This window comes from Neovison vison, chromosome 6, assembly GCF_020171115.1.
Source record: "Neovison vison isolate M4711 chromosome 6, ASM_NN_V1, whole genome shotgun sequence".
Taxonomy (NCBI): domain Eukaryota; kingdom Metazoa; phylum Chordata; class Mammalia; order Carnivora; family Mustelidae; genus Neogale; species Neogale vison.
Window position 1 is genome coordinate 147,712,822 of NC_058096.1, and position 24,961 is coordinate 147,737,782.

At 38.7% G+C, this 24,961-nt stretch overlaps 1 protein-coding gene and 1 long non-coding RNA gene across 8 annotated transcripts in view; one reads left to right on the forward strand and one right to left on the reverse strand.

Moving 5' to 3' along the window:
- Nucleotides 1-24,961, reverse strand: part of THRB (thyroid hormone receptor beta) — a 379,016-nt gene that overhangs the window by 203,117 nt on the left and 150,938 nt on the right. For 6 of the 7 annotated variants that reach the window (XM_044252564.1, XM_044252561.1, XM_044252560.1 and 3 more), the window contains one exon: nucleotides 14,882-14,953. The gene's annotated coding sequence lies outside the window, so the exon portion shown is untranslated. Of the gene's footprint in view, nucleotides 1-12,963; nucleotides 13,116-14,881; nucleotides 14,954-24,961 lie in introns of those variants that run through there. The other variant, XM_044252566.1, reaches the window with a different exon arrangement.
- On the forward strand, nucleotides 14,904-20,724 carry LOC122909032. Its single transcript, XR_006385066.1, has 3 exons — nucleotides 14,904-14,977; nucleotides 18,257-18,361; nucleotides 20,680-20,724. It is a non-coding gene; the product is annotated as an uncharacterized LOC122909032 (long non-coding RNA).

Genomic DNA, 24,961 nt, shown 5'->3' on the forward strand with positions numbered 1-24,961 from the left:
ACAGTATAAAGGCAGGAATAATAAAATAGAACTCAGAAGTCCATGAGAAATTATAACTACATATAATGTAACAATAATATAGTCATATTTCATATGTATCTTGTAATATATTTCATACATTCATAAAGCACATTATCAAGCAAGATACTAGAGAGGAATTTGGAGAGAAAAAAAGAAACTTTGGTGAAATACTGATTTCCAAAGAAACAATGATATAAGTATAAATTTCACACGGTCTCCTTAATCACCTAGCCAGAAAAATAAACCAGTATCAGAGGCTTGAATACTTTTTATCTCTTCAAATTAGAACCATACTTTCCATAGGTTCCGACAGGATTTTTAAGCTCCTGGGAAAAGTAGGTAAGTGTGTTAAGTGTCATTTTTTTTTTTTTTTGGTTAATCTAATCTACAAGCATCAAATAACAAAGAGTTTATTGTATTATTTGCCTTGGGCCAGGTCCAGCTTCCACCTCTGTCTTCTGACCCTTCCTAGAAGTAATTAGAGTGTATACAGTCTTTTAGCAACTCTTGAATCTCCTGTCTTTGCCTGGAGTTTCAGGAAGGCAGTTTCCCACTTTGGGTCTTCAGATCTTGGGGGCATCAGAATCTCTCCTCAGCTTTTTGAGCTGAAAGCTAATTCCTTCAGGATATAGCTGTCCAGATGCAAAGAAATATTACTGTAATTTTTTTTCTCTTCTATGTTATTATCAAGGTTTTAACTCATCTAGAACATTCTACCAAAGTCATGTATTTCCTATGAAAGGAGTTTGATCTGCTGTGCTGAACAGTATGTGGGCATCATTACATAGTCCTGCATGTAATCAATTGTAGAAAAGATTTAAGCTCTTAGCTCCATCTCACCTTCCTACTATCCCAGCATGTTTTGCAATGGGGACACTGTCCGCGTGCGGATTAGTGGGTCCTTCTCAGGTTGGCAGAGATAGGGAAATCATGGGTGAAGAGTCATAAGTGCATTTTTCTCATGAGCACGGCATTCACGCCCACTCATCTCCCACTCAATCCACTTCCTCCCCCAGAACTTTAAACGGTAGTCCTCTCCATGTCCGAGATTTTCATAAAACCATGCCATTCATTTTGATGAGTGTAAGAAGTCCACAGACAAAGCTACCAACTTGTTTTCCTCTGCACGTTGACTTGTTTCAACAAACTCAGGCCTCAGGCAACTGCAGTTCCTAAGCATATTTTTTTGGATCCAGCATCTCTAACTTTTAAAATGGCAACTGCTTCCCTAGCCAAGACGGACGCCCTTAAAAGCTCTGTGTTGTTTTCAGATGTTCTTACGATGGCAACAACAGCAATCATGCAATGCAAACAGCCACATGGCAGCAAAGACTCTGAGTATGGACTTTGCCTTTTCCCAGTGTACTGGGCCTAAGAATCCTCCGGGGAGCTTCTTAAAGAGTGAAGATTCTGATTTGTTAAATCTAGAGAAAGCTCTGAGATTCTGTATTTCCTTTTTCTTCTTCTTTTCCTTTTTTTTTTTTTTTAAAGATTTTATTTATTTATTAGACAAGGATCACAAGTTGGCAGAGAGAGGAGGAAGCTGGCTCCCCGCGGTGCAGAGAGCCCGATGCTGGGCTTGATCCCAGGACCCTGAGACCATGACCTGAGCCCAAGGCAGAGGCTTTAACCCACTGATCCACCCAGGCGCCCCATCTTTTTTTTTTTTTTTTTTAAGATTTATTTATTTGAGAGAACTGTGCACATGAGCCTGAATGGGGGTGGGGCAGAGGGACAGAGGAAGAGGGAAAGAGAGACACTCCAGTAGATTCCCGGCCGAGTTTGAAGCCTGATCCTGGGATCCAGGAGATCATGACCCAAGTGGAAATCAAGAGTCTGATGCTTAATGACCTGAACCAATGACGGCCCCTGAGGTTCTGCATTTCTAACAAATTCCCAGGTGGTTCCAATCCCATGAAGCCTAAAGCACACACTGAGTAGAAAGGAGACCCTCTCTAGGAAATCTTCCATCTACAGGATTCCATAATTCTGTGTGTCAGAAACCAAGAGCTGACATATGCAGGGGCAGATTCTCCTTAGGACCTTTGTTGGAATACTCCAGAAGTCATACTACCAGTTATAGACATATATCTAAATAGGAGGATTTAGAAATTAAGTCTGAGAGTCACCGAATCATTTTAGAATCTTGCAGTGGATCAAAGTTACTATTAGTTCTTTCAAATGTGGATTCAGCTACTTTGTTCCTAGAATATCTCTACAAATGAGCCCCTTTACGCCCCAGCTGGATCTCTGATTATGCTGGATGCAAAACACATCTAAGTTTATTCAGTAACTAGTTACATAAAGCAGCTCTCTTGAAGCGTTATGCAAAGAAGAATTTTGCTAAATAAATATTTGCTACTCAATTTATCTATTCTGTAAACATAGATGCTACAGTGTAAGGTTTGCTTAAAGGGGAACATATCGCTTTCATTCCATCTCTGATAAGAATGGAAAAAAATTTATATTCATAGCGCACATGAAAACTCACAGATGTTTCCATCACATCAATTGTTTATCAATTCCAAGGAAATATATATAACACCCTGTCTTCGATGCTGATATTAAATTCCTTAGTGTAGGTAAATTCTAAAAGAACGATGATGTAAACTAAGTGGAAGTGAAAATGAAACTTATATACAATCTTTATTATGTATGATTTTTCTGCCTCTCTTGACTCTAGGCAGATGCTGTTTCGCCATATGAACTGAGTGCTACGCGCATACCATATGCCAAATACTGTGCCAGGTGCTGGCAGGTGATGGGAGAGCGGTAAGGGGTGAGAAGACAAATAATTCCAGTCTCTACCCCAGGCAGACTCAATTGAGTGGGGGAAGATAGGCACCTGACTAAGTATTTACAACATAATATGCCTATAATAGCTGAAGCTAACAATTATATAGCTCTTTTATCTGTCAAACACTCACTGTTCTAAGCATTTTACATATATTAATTCATTTAATCTTCATAGCAATCCTATGAGGTATTATCTCCATTTTATGGCTGCAAAAACAGGCAAAGGCAAGTTAAATGGTTTCCTTGGAGTCACACAGAAATGCACGGCAAACTAGGATTTGCACCTGGAAGATCTATTCCGGAGCTGCTTTGTCGCTCCAAGTGTGGTCTGTTACCAGCACCACAGGCATCACCGAGGAGCTCTGTTAGGAACAGAATCTCAGACCCTGCCCTAGATCTCTGGATTCAGAATCAGCATTTTAGCAAGATTTCTCGGTGCCTGTATGATTGTTAAAACTTAAGATGCACTACTCTAGATGCTCCCCCAGCTTTTATTCTCATTAAATTTTCATGGAAGAAAACCCTGCTCTCCCCTAACAACATATTAAATAAAAGTATGAACCATATAATTTAGTAAAATGACCATAATTAGTAGCTCACAGGTCCAAGATACAGATGAACTAAGGCCACCCTTGGACTAGAAAGCTCAAGGTCTATGTATCCTGTTGGTTGATAACCAACAATACACTGGATTGTCTCTTAAGCCCCATTACTAGAAAATCGGGGAGGCAAATGCTCTTAGAATAAGCATATTCCAATGTTGTGTCTATCTGGCTGAAAAATATACATATTATATTATTTTTGATTAAATGGGAAATATAAAATATACATGAGAATTAGTTGAGATTAAGCTGAGTTTCTAGATAAGGTGAATACAATGGATGACTGCAGCAGGCTCCTAGTTAGTCATGGTCCTTCTTTTCAGACTGTGGATTAAGTTCCCGCTTCCTACGTCTGTCCGTCTATCTTGGATCCTCTTCCAGGCAGTAGGAAGAAGCAGTAAAAGAGAAAGAAGCCAAATACTTATTTTAGCAGATGAATTCTGTGGTTTATTCACTGCTCCTATAACAGGGTTGCTGTGAGAAAAAGGTCACACGAATTACCCAATGGTGGTCTCCAGATGATGTGAGAGGAACAGTTTCCTCTGATACACTGATAACTAATGATTGTCATGATACTGCCATATCAGAATGTTTCCTCTCAAAGGGAGAAAACAACACGGAAAGAAGTGGCTGGGCCATCCTTGACTCATAACAGCAAGTGGTTTTAAAAGAGGAGAGAGCATGCTTACTGCTGTCTTACGGTATCAGTCCAAGTCTAACCATCCCTGCTAGCTCTTCCTCATTGATTCATTTCAACTTCAAGCTATATGAGTGTAATAAATGTTTAAAGGAGAAATAAAACCCCGTTTTGATGTGTATCAAACCATGAGACAGCAATTGTCTGGTAATGAAACCACCTGTTGCTTATAACAACAGCAACAATGACAACACAGAACAAAAACACACAACTGCTGAATGATGGAAACAGGTTTTAGGACTAGCGACCTCTCTCTTCCTTTCTCCTCTTCTATAAACATGAAATCTTGCTTATTTGTTGAGGCCTGATTCAAATTCTAATCCCTGGAGTAAAGGCTTCACAGGTCGCTGCAACCACCATTATCTCTTTCTTGTAATATCTCAGCTGTGGAGTCTGCCCCATTCATTTTGCCAAAAACATAAATAATAATGAATAACTAAGATTATTATTTACCTCTGCCTGCATATGTATCTCAACTCCCCAGTTAATTTTAAGTTTCTTTGGGGAATATAATTAGTTGTGCTTTTTGTGCCTCTCACTGGTATGGTCTGGTGTTTTGCATAGAGAAAAGCTTAATAAATATTTGACAGCATTTTGCCCAAAGGGTGCTAGTAACTAGCTGTTCCATCTATTACTTATAGAAAGCACAACCTAAACCCAGAAATTAATGTGTGTTGGTATGAGCTCACATTTCAAGAAAAAGCTGTCTAATCAATTGTGGTCTTCTTAGATGGTTGCCATTGAAGATATTAATAAAATAAGTCAACACAACACTAAAAACTGTTCTAGAAACCTGTGTTTAAACTAGGTAATTTGTCCATTTTGTGAAAGAGATGAACATTTTTTGATAATCTATTTTCTTCATCCAAGTGAAGACTAAAGAAACCCCTCCCCCATTCTCCTACTTCTAATGAATGTATTTAGGAATTAAGAAATTTCAGTCTTACTTCTAGTTCAACCAAATACTTGCTCTAAAACTGTTGGCAAGTCCTAATGGCAAGGGTTTAAAACGTTCACCGGTGGAAAATGGAACAATCTAGGTTCCAGTGAACTCTTCTAGGTTCTAATCAGACCCTCCTGTATGAAGTTAGTATAGGATTTATTAAAAAGTAGTTTACAAACCAATGTCAGAGAAATGAAGAAGTTTGAAAAAAATGAGGTGAAATTGACAGTTCTGGGGGAAAATACCTTGGTAGAGTCTCCTTCTACATTACAAACTCTAGTGAATCCCAGGTGTCTTAAAGACTAATTCTTTTAAGGAAATTTTAAAAAATTCAAGAAAATACAGCTAATTATGTAATTGATTTTTATATGGGGAAAATATTTAAGTGTGAAAATAATGAAAGATATTGCAAAGGAAAGACTAATAAATTTATACAAATTAAAATTTGAAACTCTATAACCATAATACAAATATAAAGGAATTAATACTCACATAGCAGATATTTATTAAAAATCTACTATTTGTCAGGCATTTTTCAAGGTGTTTGGGAGACTATATCTATATATAAACAAAACAGACAAATGTTTGGATGTCTTTGCTGTGAAGGTGGTTATTGTACTGTATCAAGACTGACAACAAAATAAATAATCCCATTATATGGGAAAAGGTGGAAAATGCTTTGGAGAAAAAGGAAAGTAGAGCCAAGGCGGGGTTTGGAAGTGCCAAGGACTGTGCTGGTTTGGTGCTCAAAGTTTGAAATATGGTGGTCAGAGTGGACTTCAAGAGTGGTACCATTCAAATAAACATATTGCAGTAGGTACCATTACTGGCTACCTTGAGGAATATTTGGGGGTTCTAGGCAGAGGGAAGAGTCATTTGGAAAACTTCCTTGCAATGCATGAGATTGGCAGAGATAAAATCCTTAATTGAGAAAAAGAGTTCTTAAAAATCAGCTTAAAAAATCAATGTCTTATAGAAAATAGACAAATGACATGAACAGATAATCTTTGTATAGAAGTCAGTGAAAAGTGAAATCTTTCTCACCTTATAAGTAATCAAGTAAACTCAAAGTAACCTCACTATTGGGATATCCAGTTTCTGAAGATTAAATCATGTTGGTGAAGATGTGATAAGATTCTCTTCTATAGTGCTAATGGAGGCATGAAATAATGTAAACTTTTGTAAAATACGGTTATATTTATCAACAACATTTATCCTAGAAATATCTCTTATGGAAATCATGAGATATTAAGACAAAATTTATGTATATTTATGGCAGCATTGTTTATAATGATATATAAATGATTAATACCTAGATATCAAGCTGAAATTTCCAGCCCAGGATGTATCTATGAGCATTTGATACCTCCACCTCCAATTTCACATGTCCCAATCAAAGTCACCTTCTCCAGCCCCATCCCAGCTCCCAAACCTCCTCCTCGTCTTGTCTTTCTTAATTCAGTGAATGGTTCAAATGGACTTCCATTGCATAAGACACAAACCCAGGAGCCATCCTTGATGACTTCTCCTTTGTCTCCTGAATTCTATCATTCCCATGTTTTGTCAGTTCTGCTTTTGTAATATTTCTTGAACCCATCCCATCCTCTTCATTCCCAGAAAACCGCCTTAGTTCAGCTCTCATCATTATCCACCTGGGCTAATTAGTAGCTGCTTATGTGGCCCATAGAGGCCAAGTTCACTTCCATCCCATCTGTCACACCCTTGCCATAGGACTCTTTCTGAAATATTAAAATAGATCAAATCACTACCTTGTTGAATTTTTTAAAAAATGGCTCTCTACTTCTGTCAGATTAAAACCCAAATATCTTAAACCAACTTCTATGACATAACACCTGATTATCAGCTCTCTTGCCCCATCAGCTTGAATTCTTCACTCCATCTGTAACAATGAACTTACAAATTACCTATTAGTCCCCATTGTCTTTTCACATGCTTTCTTCTGCCTGCCCCCCTACTCTTACTGTTCTTCAGACAACTCCTCTTTACTTTTCCAGATCAACTGACAACGTGAAATCTCTGCTTTTTGTTTGATCAATCTAAGTTAATATATCTCAAAGTTACGTGTGCATCAGAATCCTCTAGAGGGCTTGTTAAAGTTTCCTAGGTTCTACCTTCAGAATTTGACTTAGTAGGTCTGGGGTGGAGCCTGAGAATCTGCATTTTAACAAGTTCCCAGGTGATGTAGATGCTGTGGTGCAGGGGCCCCACTTTGAGAACCACTTGTCTAGAGAATTCTTTATCAAGGCAATTAGAGTTTGGTTGACTGCTCATTTTTTTCATTCATTAAACAAGTGTTTGCTATGTGAGTATGTGTCTGTTCTGCATTTGGACCTGGCAAGGTATTCTGCATAGGGCTATAATGATAGTCTCTGTCTGGGACAGAGAAGGCAGGACTGACCCATACAATTGTGCACGTTGAATATTGTGTAAATGGTGCTCACGCGAGTATTACAGCTCAGCCAGAGGTAATAGTCAGAGAAACAAACCTGTGGTGTGCACAACAGTGTAAAACACACCATGATACTGATATGGTATCTACCATGATACAAATATGCACAATGTTCTTTGAGACATGAGCAGAGCCTTCAAACCCAGATATGAATTGAAGGCAAGAAGACAGGCAAGGCCTCCTAGAGACTGATACATTGTGGAGTCTGGAAATGTGAACAGGAGTTATTTGGGAAAAGAGTAGAGGGAGGCAGAGAGAAGTCACATATGTAAAGACACAGAAGGATGATATGTGGTTGTAAGTAGATAGTTAGGATGGAGTAAAGAATATGGAAGGCTCTAATCACTTTGTCTATGTGAAGGGCTTAAATTTGCTTAAATTTTTTTTAAATTATGAAATACTGCATGCACCAAGTGGTATATAAAACAATATTACAGATGTCCATTCAGATTCGCTCTATTTGCTTTATCTCTTTATCTCTTTGCTTCTGTTTAAGAAACGGAACAGAACAAAACACTAATGACCTATCTCCCTCTCTTTCCTCCCCCTCCCTTGTCTTGCCAAGGTAGCCATGATTTCACAGTTGATGTGAACTGTTCCCATGTGTATTTTTGTATTTTTACTATGTAAATGTATAGGCATTTACTTTTGAGTTTCATTTATTTATTTTTAAAATATTTTATTTATTTATTTGTCAGAGAGAGAGAGAGAGAGAGAGCGCACAGGCAGACAGAGTGGCAGTCAGAAGCAGAGAGAGAAGCAAGCTCCCTGCCGAGCAAGGAGCCCGATGTGGGACTCAATCCCAGGATGACCTGAGCCAAAGGCAGCCGCCTAACCAACTGAGCCACCCAGGCATCCTGAGTTTCATTTATATTTTATTTAAAAAGTTTTTTTAAAGATTTATGTATTTATTTAAGTAATCACTAAATACATCCAATGTGGTGTTTGAACTCGTGACCCTGAGATCAAGAGTGACATGCTCCACTGACTGAGCCAGCCAGACACCCTGACATTTACTTTTTAATGAGAGACATCTTCCAGGATGTGACAGCAGAAATTACAACTTTCTGCCTCAGCAGCCTTCCTGAGAAGACACCTTGAGTAGCAGACAGCCTGTGCCCAACAAAACTTGTTCTTCTCCAACATTTGATGGGTAAAACAGGGTACATGTGAGCTTTATAAAATGCAATCAAAGAGGGTTAAAATCAGAAAATCAAGTTACGCTTATTCAGTGGTAGGTGATTCTAAAAGCTAAAATGAAATATTATTTTTGTTTTATAGTCAAGGTGTCAAACACACAGGATCAAGAGAGTTGTACTGAGAGACTCGGTCATTTCTGCTCAGCCCTGTGGATTACATACATGAGGGATGTGTGCATTTGTGGGTGTACCATGGACACAATGGAGTTCCCAAAGAGCTATGCCGGGAAGCTCTGGTTCCAACCTACCAGAGCCACAGATGTGCTATGATTTTATCATCTACAAAGTGGCAAGACATTACCTGCTGTGTTCTGGTTTAACAAAGGGATGTGATGACAACCTGGAGGCTAAATTCTTATTTGGGAGCTTGTAATGAAAAGTCTATGAAAATATAGTTACCAAAGATTCTGTTCCTCTTAAAGTTAAGGAAAGAAGGAAGTGGGGGTGGAGCGTGGGGGGAGGGAGGTGAGAAGGAAGAAAGAAGAGTTGAAAGAAAAACTGGTTTCCTTCCCCATCCTGACTTTCCTACTTTCTCTAGCTTGGCTTCTTAGATAACTTCTTAGTTATTTTTACAAATCCCTTTCTAAGCTATTGCTTAGCCCCTTTTTATTTTTCCTTTTTCTTTTCGTAGGGATGCCAAAGTTTGAAGATCTTCGCTATTGGTGTTATGGAGTCTCAGAAAAGTTTTATGTTTATGTCGTATGTGTGCATACACGTATTCATTTATGTTTGCATGCGTGTATTATTTATCCATTGCCAAGAGGATGCATCATAAATTCCCAGCCAAAATTCTATATAGACAAATACTACGTAACTTTTTTTTAATCCAGATCTGTTTCTTAGAAGTTCAGCTATGTCTTTCCTGAGTTGCCATTCCTATATATGCATTTGAATATACATACACATAAATAATGTATACACATATATACAGCCCCCACACACATGTGTGTATATTTGCTGAAACACAGTTTTGAACCACACAGTTCATGAATATATTCTCTTTGGTCAGTTCACTCTTCATAAATTCTATCACATCCTTCTCTTCTCTCCTGTTCCTAATGCAACCTTACTAATAAGAAGCTTATCACCACAAACTGAAGTCCTCAAAGCCATTTTTTTTTTTTTTTTTTTAGAGAGGGTGAGGGGAAGGGCAGAAGGACAGGAGAGAGCAAATCTTAAGCAGGTTCTACGCTGGACTGATGTGGGGCTCCATCTCATGACCCTGAGATCATTACCTGAGCCAGAAATCAAGAGTCAGATGCTTAACCAACTGAGCTACCCAGGTACCCCTCAAAGCTACTTTTTATTGCTCCCACTTTCATCCATCATGGAGTTGGCTACAAGATCATTTCCTCTAAAGAACCCTGGTCATTCTTCTCTGGAACTGAAAAGCTTCTCATATTTGCCTATCTGTGACTTGGTCTGCTAGGTGCCTCCATGATATACCTTTATAATCCAATTTCACTTTACTTCTGGGTAGCAAAGTACCCAACTACATTTTCCAGCTTCCTTTATAATTAAGAATTGGTAGAATATAGGTAAAAGTTGTGGGGTGGGGTGGGAGTTCTGGTAATGAGTCCTAAAGAGAAAAAACATAGCTATTGATGGGTGCCTTTCACTTTCCTCTTCCCAACTTTTCTGCTGCTTGGAGTTCATATATGAGGGCTAGAGCTCCAGCAGCCATATTCAATCAAGAGGTAACCTTAAGGATAAAGTCATGTATGAAGGATAGAAATACAGAAAGATAGAAGGCACCTGAGTCCCTGATGATTACAGAACTACTCCCTGCTGCTGTGGAAAGAAAAATACTTTTGAGTGTTTGTCACTATTATTTATGGGTTTCTGTTATGGGCAGCCTCCAGACAGTAGCTTACTTTCTCCACCAATGTAGCTATTTCTCCGCTCCAGTTAATGTAATATTTTGATTCGTTTTGGGCCATTGCCTCTCTTCTTAAGATGAGGTTTACATATAGAAAGACCTAAGTTCAAGTCCAGCCCTGCCCCTGTGACAATTATGTCTTTAGGCATTGTTTCTGTTCATTTTACCCTCAATTATCTCGTCTGGGAACCCATAATAATAATAATCATTATTATTATCATTATTAATATGCACATTAAACTGTTACTTTTCTTTCATTCTGTTTTTCAGTTATTATCCCAATGGCACCAGTAGGAAAAATAGTTAAGGAAGGAAAGGGGAGTAAAACTCAAATCAGGATATTGTCCCAGTTAACAGTCCTTATAAGGAGCTGAATTAATTTGAAGTTTCAGGTTGCTGATTTTTAGAAGTCAATGGGAAAAAAAATCAATAGATTGGACTTCAATTATTAATATTTTACCCTCATTCTCATGAATTAATAGAATCTGACTACACACATGTTGCATTGTCCTAAGACCACTTGACCTGTAGATAAATGCATACATACATACATGCATGCATATTCAGAATGTTGGCTCCAGGAGAATCACTTTTCCCAAATCACTGGGATGGTGAAGATACACAACTTCTGTCTTCTATTTTCCATTTAGACAAGTTAACTCTTAATGATGTGAAGAAACGGTTCCTTTCAAATGGGCATAAAATTGCAAAAAAGAGAGCACATTCTCCCCAAACACTTAGATCATGTGAGTTCATTTCTGCTCTTATGAACATTAAATTAAATTGGTTAAATAAAGATCTTGCTCAGTTAAATTTGATTCAATTAGGAAATTTATATGTGCAAAGCATGGAATGTGTGGGTTAAAATAAGTTATGGTTATTTAAAATGTTATTTTTTATGGATGGTTCTTTTTTGCCATGGCTTCATTAGTGAACTAAATTTTTGTTAATGTGAATCAGTCTTGTGAGTTAAATAGGTCTTAGCTCTTTGCTGGGAAATCACTCAAGTAGTAGAGAATTTGTCTGCATAGCCTCAAAGGCTGGAACATTTGAGTATCTTCAAATACTTCCTGTGCCAGCTTCATATGACCCTCTCTTACCCTTCTGAACAGTGTCATCATTTCCTTTTCAAAAACATTTTCTGAGGCACCTGAGTGGCTCAGTCAGTTAAAAGTTGGACTCTTGACTTTGGCTCAGGTCATGATCTCAGGGTCCTGAGATTGACCTCCACGTCAGGCTCTGGAAGCCCCTTTCCCTCTGCCCCTCGTGCCTCCCAATACACTTTCTCTGACAAATACCGTATGATTTCACTCATTTGTGGAATTTTTTAAAAAATATTTATTTATTTATTTATTTTGATGGGGGGGGGGTTGTGTGGGATGGTGCAGAGGGAGAGAGAGAACCAAGGAGCCTGACACGGGGCTCCATTCCAGGATTCTGGGATCATGTCCTGAACTGGAGGCAGCTGACCAACCGACTGAGCCACCCAGGCTCTCCGGTATGTGGAATTTAAGAAACAAAACAGGTGAACATAGGACAAGGGAAGGAAAAATAAAATAAGATGAAAACAGAGAGGGAGGCAAACCTTAAGAGGCTCTTAACTGTGGGAAACAGACTGAGGGTTGCTGGAAGGGTAGTAGGTGGGGGATGGCATAACTGGGTGATGGACATTTAGGATGGCAGTTGATGGAATGAGCGCTGAGTATTGCATGTATGTAGCTGATGAATCACTAAATTCTACTTCTGAAACTATTAATAAAGTGTCTGTTAATTAAGTGGAATTTAAATTTAAAAAACCTTAAAATCATTAAAAATGAATACTAAAAAAGAAACCAAACCGAACCATTTCCCTTCCTTCTGCCTGCTTAGTGTTCTCATCAGGCTCTAAATGCAGAGTTGGCTGCTGGGTCCCTCTGGCCAGCCTATGTCCTTAGCTGCACTTCAACCCAAACAATTACCTTTCCTGTTACTGCTGGAATTCTAAAAGATACAAATAAAAAAATTTAAGTAGGGTTGGTGCAAAGTATTTCAGGGAAAAGAAAGTATTTTTTTAAGGGTCAAAGTGCCTACGGCAAAGGTACAGGTACAAAGCCAATCGTTTGAGAGTCCTTGACACACATGCCCAAAGCAGAAAGACCAAATGTGGAATAGCTCTATTCCACAGGTGTCTCTGGAGGCCCAAATCCCAATCCCTGTCACCAGAAGTTCCACTCCACTAATGTATGGGAAAGAGAATCCTGCATTTCATAGGTGATGGAAAAACACTGGGATGAGGGAGCAAAGGATTCACAAGTTCTGAAGTCTTTCTGGAACATTATTGATACATTGACGGTACACGTGAAATCAATTCACTCACCAAGTACTGTGCTCAAGATTTCCACGATGTGACTGCCCACATATCACCTTTAGCCACATCACAGTCTAGAAGATCCCAAAAGGCAGTCTGTGGTCCCACTGTCTGGCATTCTCTGAGAACTTCCCCCCTGTCCCGGCTTTGGTGATTATTGAACAAAGAAAATTCCTGAAAAAGAGCACAGTCTCCTATCCTCCAAAACTGCCTAATGATCTTAGAGCCCACTCACTAAATAATCCTTATAACTCTAAGGAAGTTCATTAGTATTTTCAGTATTTAAGGAAGCTCATAAGTATTTCAATGTATCCAATGCCTAATTCATTTATCTGTTGCCTTATTTTCCCTCTTTGTTTTTACATATTTTGATGGAGGTATACTTTATAGACAGTACAAGGCACAGAGGGGTTTTGACAAATGCTGTGTAGCCTGCACTTCTATAAAGTTCTGCATTTTGATCGCTCCAGAAGATTCCCTTATGCCCCTTCCCAGGCACTCCCGTCTTTTTCTCAAGGTAACCACTATTTTGATTTCTATCATCATAGATGAGTTTTGTCTTTTGTAGAGCTGTATGAAAATGGATTAGTACACGGTGCACTCTTCTGTGGCTTAGTGTCTAATGTCTCATGTTTGAAGCCTGTTAAAAATCACCTCTTAGTTTCCTTATCTATAAGTGGAAGGGGTTGCCTTATAAGATCCTGAGGAGTCGGGAGGTCTCCTGGGAGCGATAAGGGGGGGCCTGAGGAGTCGATTTGATTGGGATGGGTGAAGAGGAGGCTGAAGGCTGGGCTTTGTGGCAACCCTCCTCCCCTTCAAACAGAACAGCTGTACTTTTCTGTGTCTTGCAAATTGGGGTTCTCTGGGAGATTTCATTTGGGAGAAGGTTTTTTATTTAAAAAAAAAAAAAAACAATGTTAGAGACCTGCAGGCCCAGGTGATCCTTACTGAAACTTTTCCCTCGAACATTCTATAAATTGCAAATAGTGCTTTCTGATATGAGAGCTTTGAATAGTTCCCTTGAGGGAGGGCTGGGAGACAGAGGCAGCCAGACTGGGGGCCCCCAGGGAGGGCCCGGGCACTGAGCACCGTAATACTAGCTGTGGTTAGCATCAGATAGCATCACCCCAACTGAGGCGCCCAGACAATAAGCCAGAGGCCCTGGGCAAGGGGAGGCACAAAGACAGCATTCAAAAGACCCACTCTCACAGCCCGGGAGCATTTCTATAGACTCCACCAGACCCTGGCCCAGCCGGAACGTCACCTGACAGCCAGAAAGCCATTTTTCACGGTTAGCTTTTTAAACTGCTAAAAATAATAAACACAGAAAGAAAAGTGCTGACATAATCTTTGCTGCAGAGACAAACTGAAACTGTTGTTATAATAATGTAAACAAACTGGGTTCCAAATTATAACCTAGCCTTCCAAACAGGCTGCTTGACATTACCAAACATCTGGGGACCAGAGGGAGAACTGAGGGCTTGCCCAGGAAACAAGGGAATGGGCGCTGCGCAGGTGCCGAGCCCTATCCCACCGGCTCTAACCCATAACCCACCGATTAGCTACTCCTGACACCCTTTTTTTTTTTTAAGCACACAAGGAAAATGCAGTTGGAGAGGGCTGCTCAATGTTCCTTGAGCACAACTTCCCCACATAACAAGTGAAATACAGCTCCTCTCTCTCATTGTTCAATTATTACCTTTCTCACCCCAAATTAATTCTTGCAGACTTCCTTTTCTCCATTATGTTTTTCCAGCCCATTTAATGTTTTATATTCCTCCGGAATGTCTGCAGATGTCAAAACTATGTTAAATCACAAGAGCAGCAATGCCACAAATTAGCAGGTAATTCCTCTTGTGCTAAAAAGTGACAATTAATCACAAAGATCATGAATCTGCAAACAGCCAAGTCAAGCCTGGTATCTGACCTTCTGATCCATTAAATCACGTGCAGAAGCTGGCACCCTCACAGGACGGCCAACAGGAGGGAAACCGCAGATCTGGAAAAAGGGAAACACAAGAAGGTAAATAGAAGTGTTTTGTTTTTGTTTTTCTTTTCTTTTTTTAAGTTCTCCAACATTTATTTAATCTGCAACTGCTCTTCTTTCTATGTTTAAGTAGGGTCTGGTTTCAGAGCGGTCTCTGATTCTGAATAAATGCAAATAGACTGAGATAAAAATCTCATTCCAGAGGGGTGACGGTTTCAGAGAAAGGAACTTGAACACAGAAGTGTAAATAAGACATTATAGGCATAGGACAATGTTTGTGGATCCCAAAGATCTACTTTGCTGTGGGCAAGATGCGGGAATTTGGGGAAGATGATTATAAGGCAAATGTAAATCTTAAACAGTGTAGAGATTTTGTGCTGAAGAAGGTATGGCTGGCCTCAGAGGACGGTTCCTAGGATCAGTCTCAACCAGCAGTAGCATCTCCCACCTGTGGTGAAATGACAGGTGTTCATCAGGGGATGTAGCCAGGCTTGGAACTATGGAGCTGTCTAGATTGTGTTCAGTGTGATTATGCTGGAGACACAGCTCGCACATGTAAACAGATAAAAGAGAGAGCCAAATGCACGGGGGCAACTACCTGTTCAGCAGAGGACCACTCGGAGTATCTGTGTAAAGAGAAGCTGCTTTTCAGTTAACTATAGTCCCGCAATTCTTGTGGTTGTTGGGGGGAACTTAGAACTCAGAAAAACAGAGGTTAGCAGAGCTGATGTCTGCATTCCTGCTGCCTTGGGGGGACAATTGGTAAATTTTGTCATAACAGCTTTTTTTTTTTTAAATTAAAAAATAGAGAGCATAGGTGTAATCTCTCTTTTTTTAAAAAAATATTTTATTTATTTATTTGACAGACAAAGATCACAAGTAGGCAGAGAGGCAGGCAGAGAGAGAGAGGAGGAAGCAGGCTCCCCGCCGAGCAGAGAGCCTGATGCGGGGCTCGATCCCAGGACCCTGAGATCATGACCTGAGCTGAAGGCAGAGGCTTAACCCACTGAGCCACCCAGGTGCCCTGCATAGGTGTAATCTTCACAACTCTGCTCTTTGGCTAGACCATGAATTCGTTTGTCTTTTTCTAGTCCACTTTTTTTTTTTTTTTACATTTATATACAATATGTGCATCCAGGACAATGAATGGTGTTTGTGCATTTCAAATTGATCTCTACGACATGAGTCTCTGGATGGGTATCTAATGTTCTCCATTTTTGACTCAACGTCGTCTGTGTGAGAACTAAACGTATTGGTCTATCGCATTCCTTGTAGCTGCCATGTTGGATGAACATATGCTCAGTCATTGTCTTTTCACTCAACACCCAACATTATAGCACCATAAAAGCCCTTGTTATATCATTAAAGTGATTGTTGGGTGTGTGTGGGTGTGTACAGACATGTGCGGATGTGTGAGTTTCCGCTGTGATGGACTCTGAGGTCCTCAGGATGCTGTTTTGTCTTGTTTTCACAGTGGCTCTTTTACTCCGTGACTCCATGCAGAAGGGACACTCAGGGTGTTAAAAGGAAAAACAGATTTGTTTTTATTCATTTTCCTCCCTTTTAAAACAACACGATGGAAGAATTTGGAGTTGTATTTGTCTGCTTTTATCGGTCTCTGTCCACTGCTCTTGTAACAGACTTTAAATCTCTAGCCATCAACATCACCTCACTGTTTTCTAGAACATCAGAGAATCTGATAGCACGAGGCTGAAGACCAAGACATTTTTAAGAAGCTTATTCTAAAAGCGTCCTCAAAGAATAAATGGACAAGCCCAGGAAGAAGCTAGTGTTTGTAACTGTCTTTGTGGCTTTATGGATAGTATAAATAACTATACACCACTATCCTTGACATCGATATTTAAAAACTAACTGTGCCTTTTGTATGAAAATACTGGACCCCATTTATTTTTTGAGGGGAGAAGTCTGATTTGTATTTTGAAGAATGTATGTGAACCTGACTCAGTGAAAACAATCTAAAAATTCTCACATAATGATTCATAATAATACACATTTTATACATAACCTATATTAAGAACATTCTGTGGGCTGGGGTGTGCTAATGTTTTTATTTAGTTTAATCCTCACAATGGTCATACGATCATTTTTCAGATGAGGCAAGGAGAGGCACAGGAAGGTTTAACATTTTTGCCCAAAGCCAAACAGTAAAGAAGAGGCCAGCTAGCAATCTCATCCCAGTAGTAAGATGTCATGGGCCTCGTTCTGAGTTACTAAGAACAGGCCCAGGTTTTAAGATAAAACTTCAGAGGGAAAATTGAAAAACAGTGTGACTGAAGGTGCTTCTTAGTTTTGCCATAAACCCAACAGATAGGATCTCTTTCAATGTGTGCCTCAAATCAAGATCAAACCAAATTAGAGTACTCCAACCAGAGAAATTCAAAGTGATTCCTTAGCGAAGAAGGAAATTTCAAGTAGCAAGGTCAAGCCCCAGACCCTTCCAACTCAAACATGCCCATTTTTAATTCTTCTTCTCTTTAGAAAGCTGGGGCCATAGATTTGCTCATGGCTCAAAGGAGTCTGCGCAGTTGTGTTTACATGAGATCCAAAGCAAAAATGAGGATCACTCCCTGGGACAACTTTAGCCTAGAATGTGTGCTATTTACACATTTTTAATTGGGGCACAAATATATTAACAGTGTGTTTATTTTGTGCTTTCAAAAGAATCTGTTTTGTAACCGATTCGTATTTATATTTGGAATATATTTATTTCTAGGCATGAAACAGTTCATTTTGTTGAGCCATCTGACCTGAGGTGAAGTTGGCACAATTTCCCGTGACTGTTCCTAATTAATGCAAATTGAAGGTTAAAGGATAAATAAAGTTCTTTTAACTTGGTTTATTAAAACGTTATTTATAAATGGCTCTTTACTTGGTCAATTTCTTTTTTAGTCAGTAACTATGTACAAATGTACGCAACAAACGAGCAAATACACCATGTGTATTTTATTACAAACTTGTTTTAAAAGGGTTAATATGGCAAAAAAAAATAATAATGTCATCTGTCGTCTACTTATCTATCTCTTTCGACTCAGTTCTGAAGTCGAGACAGACTATATTGTATTATGGTCTACATTCTTCATCCCTCCCTGTACCTACTGTTTGGTCATGTAACTTTGCACTAAAGAACAGCCTCTTTAGTAAAATCTAGTTTACTGTCCCCTTTGATTCTGGTTTTAGTCATGTGCCTTGCTTTGGCTAATGAAATGTTAGCAGGTATGCTGTTTGTAGAAGTCTGAAAAAGTTCTTGCTGTGCTTATGTGTTTTTTCTTGCTTCTCTGTGATTGCTCTGAGAAGATGTCTCAACTAGCCTGTCACGGTTGAGAAACATGGAATGAAGTTGACTCACGTCAGTGGTCTCTGCCAAGGCTATCCTGGATCAGCCTAGACTAGTCAGGCCGTGTAAGTACGACAGCTGGGCAAGAGGAGCAAAGCCACCCAGCTGACCCACAGCTGACACATAGGAAGGAGGTTAAAAATCCACCCCACCAACCCTGAGACTCTTGAGCTTATAAACACCAGTTTTGTCTAATTATTGAGTTTTGAGATAATTTGTTACTACCCCAAGTAACCCTATTCAGTGCTACTATGTACTAGATAACTGATACAGAACATACATCTGGTTCACTGAAAAAAAAAAAAAAAAAGCCCACCTAGCCACCTAGAAGATGGTTTAAAATTAGGTAATAGAATCCAGCAAATATCCACCAAATGAGCTGTATCACTGAAGGTTCAACTGGGAAAATATAAGTTGGTCTAGGCATTTAAACAGAAGGGCTACAATGTAGGAAATTCATCATGCAGGTGAAAGGAAAGATGTAAAGGCCAACGGGAGAATGAGGCATCGAGGAGCTGAATAATTGCAGCAAATCCTTGAGCTACAGGGCAAAAAAGAGTATCAGTACTGGGGTCCTGGGGTCAAGGTCACCCAGCAGAAGCTCGAAGGGCCTCTCTCATTGGAGCTGAAGCCCTAGAGGAGAGACATGGTCTTTATCTAAGATATTGTGTGGAGCAGGGAGTGTGGGGAAGAAATACCCTGACTCCTCTCTTTCTTCAGTCTTCCATTTCCCTCCGAGCTTCCCAGGGCTTGAACCCAAATGGAGGCCAGCTGGACTCAGGGACCAGGCCAGCACAACCCACAGGAGCAAGGCTCTCAGTAATGCAAGGGAAGGATCTGAGGGCAAAGGGGAAATTCATCACCACAATGTGCAAGACACTATACAAAGTGTTACTCAGTGCTGAATGCTTACTCAGTAGCTGAGGGCTATATCTGAGAATACTAGACTCAGACTTAAAGGTTAGAAAGGGCCTTAATAGATAAAAAAAGTGAGGAAGAGGATGTTCAGGTAGCAGCAACTGTGGAAACGAAGTGCAGGCAGTATTGTGAGAAATAGCAGGTGTACTGGTTCTCCTTAGAAAGTTGTGTATTTGGGAGGAGGAGGCAGGGGTGTGGAGAGGATAATGGGGCCATAAAAGTGAGAGCGTGAAGGAGTCTGGATTCCAGTCAGACTGGACTTCTGTTCCGAAGACAGCAGGAAATAAGATGGTTCTGAGCAGAGGGTTACACGATCCAAATTGCGCATTAGGAACGTTACTCTGATAGAGACTGGAGAGACGTAGATTGGAGGGTGACAACTAGACTAAGAGTTTTTAATTAAGTGCAGACCTCAGAGAGTTCACAAGCCCAAGACCCCTGCTCCTATCAAAACTGGAAGGAACACAATCTAGAAATCTATAAATACTTCTTTTAATGAAGATCAAAAATGTAAGAGTGGCAATGATAATGGAAGGAGGAAACAGACAAAAATTTATAAGGTACAATCTAAACAAATAATCCAGATGAATGTGAACAGAAATAAAATGAGAAGGAGAGATGCTAAAAGGTTTAACTCTGGGCTAGAGCTGTCTGCTATTCCTTTCCCTCCCCTATAAAACAGAGAAAAGCAATCCATTCATACAAGATACTGCCCATATTCATCACAGGTATCACTAATCAAATGCAACATTTATTTATTACTGAGTATAAACACCATCTCCACATCTTTCTCTAATAGCACCCCGGGCAACCACTGCCTTGTTCTAGAGCAACTATTTTTATTTATTGTATTGACTATTCTTTAGTTTCATACAGATGAAGTACCAATGAATGGATATATTTGGCAAAACATACTATGTACTGATATGATCTGTGTACACATATTTATATGCATATTTCCCACATTTGGGAAACTTACTTATATACAGTTGGGCCACTAACTGGATCTTACCCAAGTTCATGAGTCTACTTAATGTTAACTCAAGGCAATTAACACAGATTTAAATAAAGATGAATTAGGGGGAAAAAAAACCTTGGATCCATGAAAACTTATTTTATTATGAAATTATCATCATAAAAATTTGAAATTAAAACATTATTACCATCAACTACTAGTAACTTCATGGTAAATTCTTAACCCTAATCACAGGCAAGTAGGTGTACAGTATTACCATAAACAATCCTCTTGTCAGTCTGGTGACCTTGGGTTTGGTAATTGAATGGCACTATGGTGGTTTTCTCCCCTTGGGGTATTTTCTAGCTGACACTTGAAAAGGGGTGTCATTATCAGAGTTACTTTCTACATAGGACCACAATAAAGACAGATTCAGATAAGCCTACTTTTTTTCTACTTGGAGTTTTTGTTGTTGGTTGATTTTGTTTTGTTTCGCTTCTTTTTTAAAAGGAGATAGAAGTCTATTGACTGCAGGGCAAGGGAACAGCAGGCAGGACGGCAAAGGAGAAACCGTCTACCCTTCTTCTACTTGGAATTTTGGTCAGCAAGAAGATAATTACTGTCCATGTCAATATGAAAACCTTCTTTCCTCACCTCAACCCCAAACCCCCAAAGTCTGATCTGTTCAATTCCAAGCAACTTATGGAAAATTGTCTATATACAAAAATAATCCTGGGGTGGGGGGGAATCTCTAAATATAAAAAATTCCTGGCAGTAATTATTTGACCATGACACACAATAAAAAGTATGTTTCAATCTGCAACACAAGTACTTACATATAGATGTGTGTGTATATATCTAACTAAAACAAAAGTTCTACAAAATAATATTCTTACTTGTGTGTTGCACTTGGACATTTTTTATTCCATTCAATTCTATCTTCTTTTATTCTATTGTATATACTATTTCATTAAGGAAAAGTTAGTAATGACCTGCTGCTAAATGGATTTCATTACCCTCTAATAGGGCACAGTCCACAGTCTGAAAAACATTACTGTAGCAAAATGACTAAAGCACTCTAACTTTATTCACCGATGTAAACATATTCACAAAAGACCAATCCTGAGCAACCGCAGGCGAAAAAAAATCTCTTGGCTCTCTCCCTGGCATCCTGGATGAAGCCGAGGTTTGCCGGGCCAACTTTTGTACTTCGTGGTTGACAATGACTGCAAACTGAAAGGCAGAGATCAAATCCTCACTCTCCTTCTCGACACATCTCTTCCGCTGGGTAATTTATACAGTGCAAGTATCAAGCTATTCAATTTTGCTGTCATTTACTGTTCTTTTTCCAGCAGCAATGGAAACACAGGATCGGTTTACAGTTGTCTCTCTTTGGTAGAATTAGATTATTCTCCCTCCTGCCCCCTTAAACAAAGATGGCATTCATCACTCCAGAGAACCACCCCCGGAGGATCTCCAAACAAAGCATGGCAGGGAAACCGCGACCCGTGAAGGAGCAAACGCAGAAGCTGGGCATTGAGGCTGTCAGTCCAGATTCTATACCACAATGAACTTTGTAATGATTCTTTCGATTGAGTGAACACAACTGTAACTGGAGCAACAGAATTAACCGTAATAACAAACAAGGAGAGAGAGAGAGAGGGGCTATATATCTTTAAATCCAATGGTATCTGCCAAAAGAAAGCTATGTATGAGAAATAATTAAAATCCATTTTCTCTTTCCAAAAGGAAAAAATAACTATACAAAATAATCATATCAGAGATCCTTTGGAGGCTTTCTTGCCTCTACTCTGGGATTCAAATATTCTTTCTTTTATGTGACGTCTCTGACATTCATTCACCTTGATATTCATTTGCTTACTGTGTACTCTCCCCTACACCTTTACCCATTTAACTAGTAAAACATTAGTGAGTGCATTAAAAGCTTCACATTTTTCGTGTTCTTTTATTCAGCATTTCTACTTCTCAGAATTTGCCTTAAAAAATGATTATGACTTTATAGAAAGCTAACAAAGACATTCCTGTGGTATTATCTATAATGGCAATAGACTCAAAGGATGCAATTAATTGCCAGAAGTTGTAATCTTTAGGTGGTTGGATTATTAGTGATTTATATTTTACTCTGTATACCTATAAATAGTCCCCCAATTTTTCTCAATAAAAATAAACTAACAGATTAAAAATAACATCTGTGCTCAGTACTGAAACACTGGTGGATCTCCAGGTAGAAGGTTTTCACCAGGCCAAAGGATACACATATTCAATCATTCCCTGAGATACCTTCTAGTATCTACCTCACTTCCTCAGTAGTAAAATGGGCCTGATGATAATACCCAATTCATAAAGTTGTGATGAAGAGTAAATCCAATAAATCAAGTACTAAAATACATGAAGTGCTTAGAACTGTTCCTGGCACATAAAAACATGATATGCATTAGCTGTTATTTTTATTATTATACTGGCCTAGGAAGTTGGAAGACTTTTTTTTTTTTTTTTTAAATATTATATGCTGAACTCAATGCTGAGGCCAGGGAAAAGATGAGCTTGTTGCAAATACCCTCAAAGTTATGTTCTGCATCTGGAGGATCAAAATGGGGCACAAGGAAACTTTTGGTGATAATGGATATGTTCATTATATTGACTGTAGTGATGTTTTAACAGTGTATACATATGTCAGCATCTACCAAATTATATATTTTATATATACTCAGTTTGTTTTATATCAATTGGACTTGAATAAAGTTATTTAAAAATGAAGGCAAAATGAAGACTTTTTCAGATAAGCAATCCTAAGAGAATTTTCCACCAGCAGACCAACACTAAAAAAAAAAAAAAAAAAAAAAATAGGTAGAAGGATAAACCACCAAAAAAATTTTGCCCAAATAGGAAAACAATAATACAAATATGAATAGTCCTATATCCTTCAAGAAACTGACTTTTTTGAACTTAAAAACTTTCTCACAAAATATTCTCCAGTCTTGAACTGCTTTATTGGTGAATTTTACCATACACTTAAGGGAACACCACACCAGCCTTACATAGTTCATCCATAATATAGATAAAAAGGGATCATATCTCAATTCATTATATGAAACTCATTTTATGAGGTCATTGTAGTTTTGATCCCATAACTCAGCAAGGACATTACAAAATATAATTTTATATACTAATACCCCATATGAATTTAGGGGAAAGATACTAAACAAAATATTAGCAAAATGAATCCTGAGTTGTTTTTTAAGTGACACCACATTATAAGCAAGAGGAATTTATCCTAGAAATAGAATGTTGGTTTAATATTCAAAAATCAATGTAAAGCATCCTATTAACAGAAAAGTGGAAAAAAGCATATGATTATCTCAATAGATATGGAAAAAAGCATTTGCTATCATTCATAACCATCCATGATAAAAACTCTCAGCAAATTAGGATTAGAAGGAAACTTTCTCAATCTGATAAAACCTGTAACATCTTAATGATAAATACTGCACGTTTTCTCTTAAGACTAGGAAACATTTAAAGATATCATCTATAACCATCTTTATTAAACATTATGCTAGAGGTCCTAGCTACGGCAATAAGGGGGGAAAAAAACTGAACAAAAAGAAGAGATAGAACCATGGGTATAATTATGATTATAATCTGATATTATAATTTGTATAAGAAAACCCAAAACATCTACAAAGAAACTATTAAAACTAATAAGTGAATTTAGCGAGGTCATTGGATATAGGATCAATGTACAAAATTCAATTAGATTGCTATATAGCAATAACAAGCAGTTAGAAAATAAAATCTAGTAAATTATCAAATTTATATTAACATAAAATATAAGATATAGGCCTGGGTGGCTCAGTGGGTTAAAGCCTCTGCCTTCGGCTCGGGTCATGATCTCAGGGTCCTGGGATCGAGGCCCGCGTCGGGCTCTCTGCTCAGCGGGGAGCCTGTTTCCTCCTCTCTCTGCCTGCCTCTCTGCCTACTTGTGATCTCTGTCTGTCAAATAAATAAATAAAAATCTTTAAAAAAAATTAAATATCATATAAAGATATGAGAGACCTCTACACAGAAAGCTGTACTTAGCTTACTGAAAGTAAAAAAGAAGTACACAGTTATAGATTGGAAGAATCAGTACTGTCAAGATACTGATTCTCTCCAAATTAGTTCAATATAATCCCTATCAAAATCACATAAGCATTTTTTAGTGGAAGTTAGCCAACTAATGCTAAAATTTATGTGGAAAAGCAATGAGCTGAGAAGGCAACATTGGAAAGAACATGTGAGAACTTAGTACCACCAGTTTCATATTATGAATCTACATTAACCAACATAGTATGCCATTGACACAAGGATAAACAAATAGATCAAAGAATTCAAAAAAGAGTCTAGAAACAGACCAACCCATATATTATCACTAGTCATTAAAGATGATCCTGCATTGCAGCAAGACAGGGGCGACTTTGAATAATAAGTAGTGGTAATATCACTGACTTCGCAGGACACAGAAAAATCAATTCCATGTAGATTGTTGGTCTCAGTGTAACATAGGGAAATGTATTAATGATTTTTAAGTAACAAAGTTTTCTTAAACATGACACAAAAAGCACAAAAATTAAGGAAAAAGGAGATAAAAAAGAAGCAAGATAAAAACAGAAATGAGGGGGCACCTGGGTGGCTCAGTGGGTTAAGCCGCTGCCTTCGGCTCAGGTCATGATCTCGGGGTCCTGGGATCGAGTCCCGCATCGGGCTCTCTGCTCTGCAGGGAGCCTGCTTC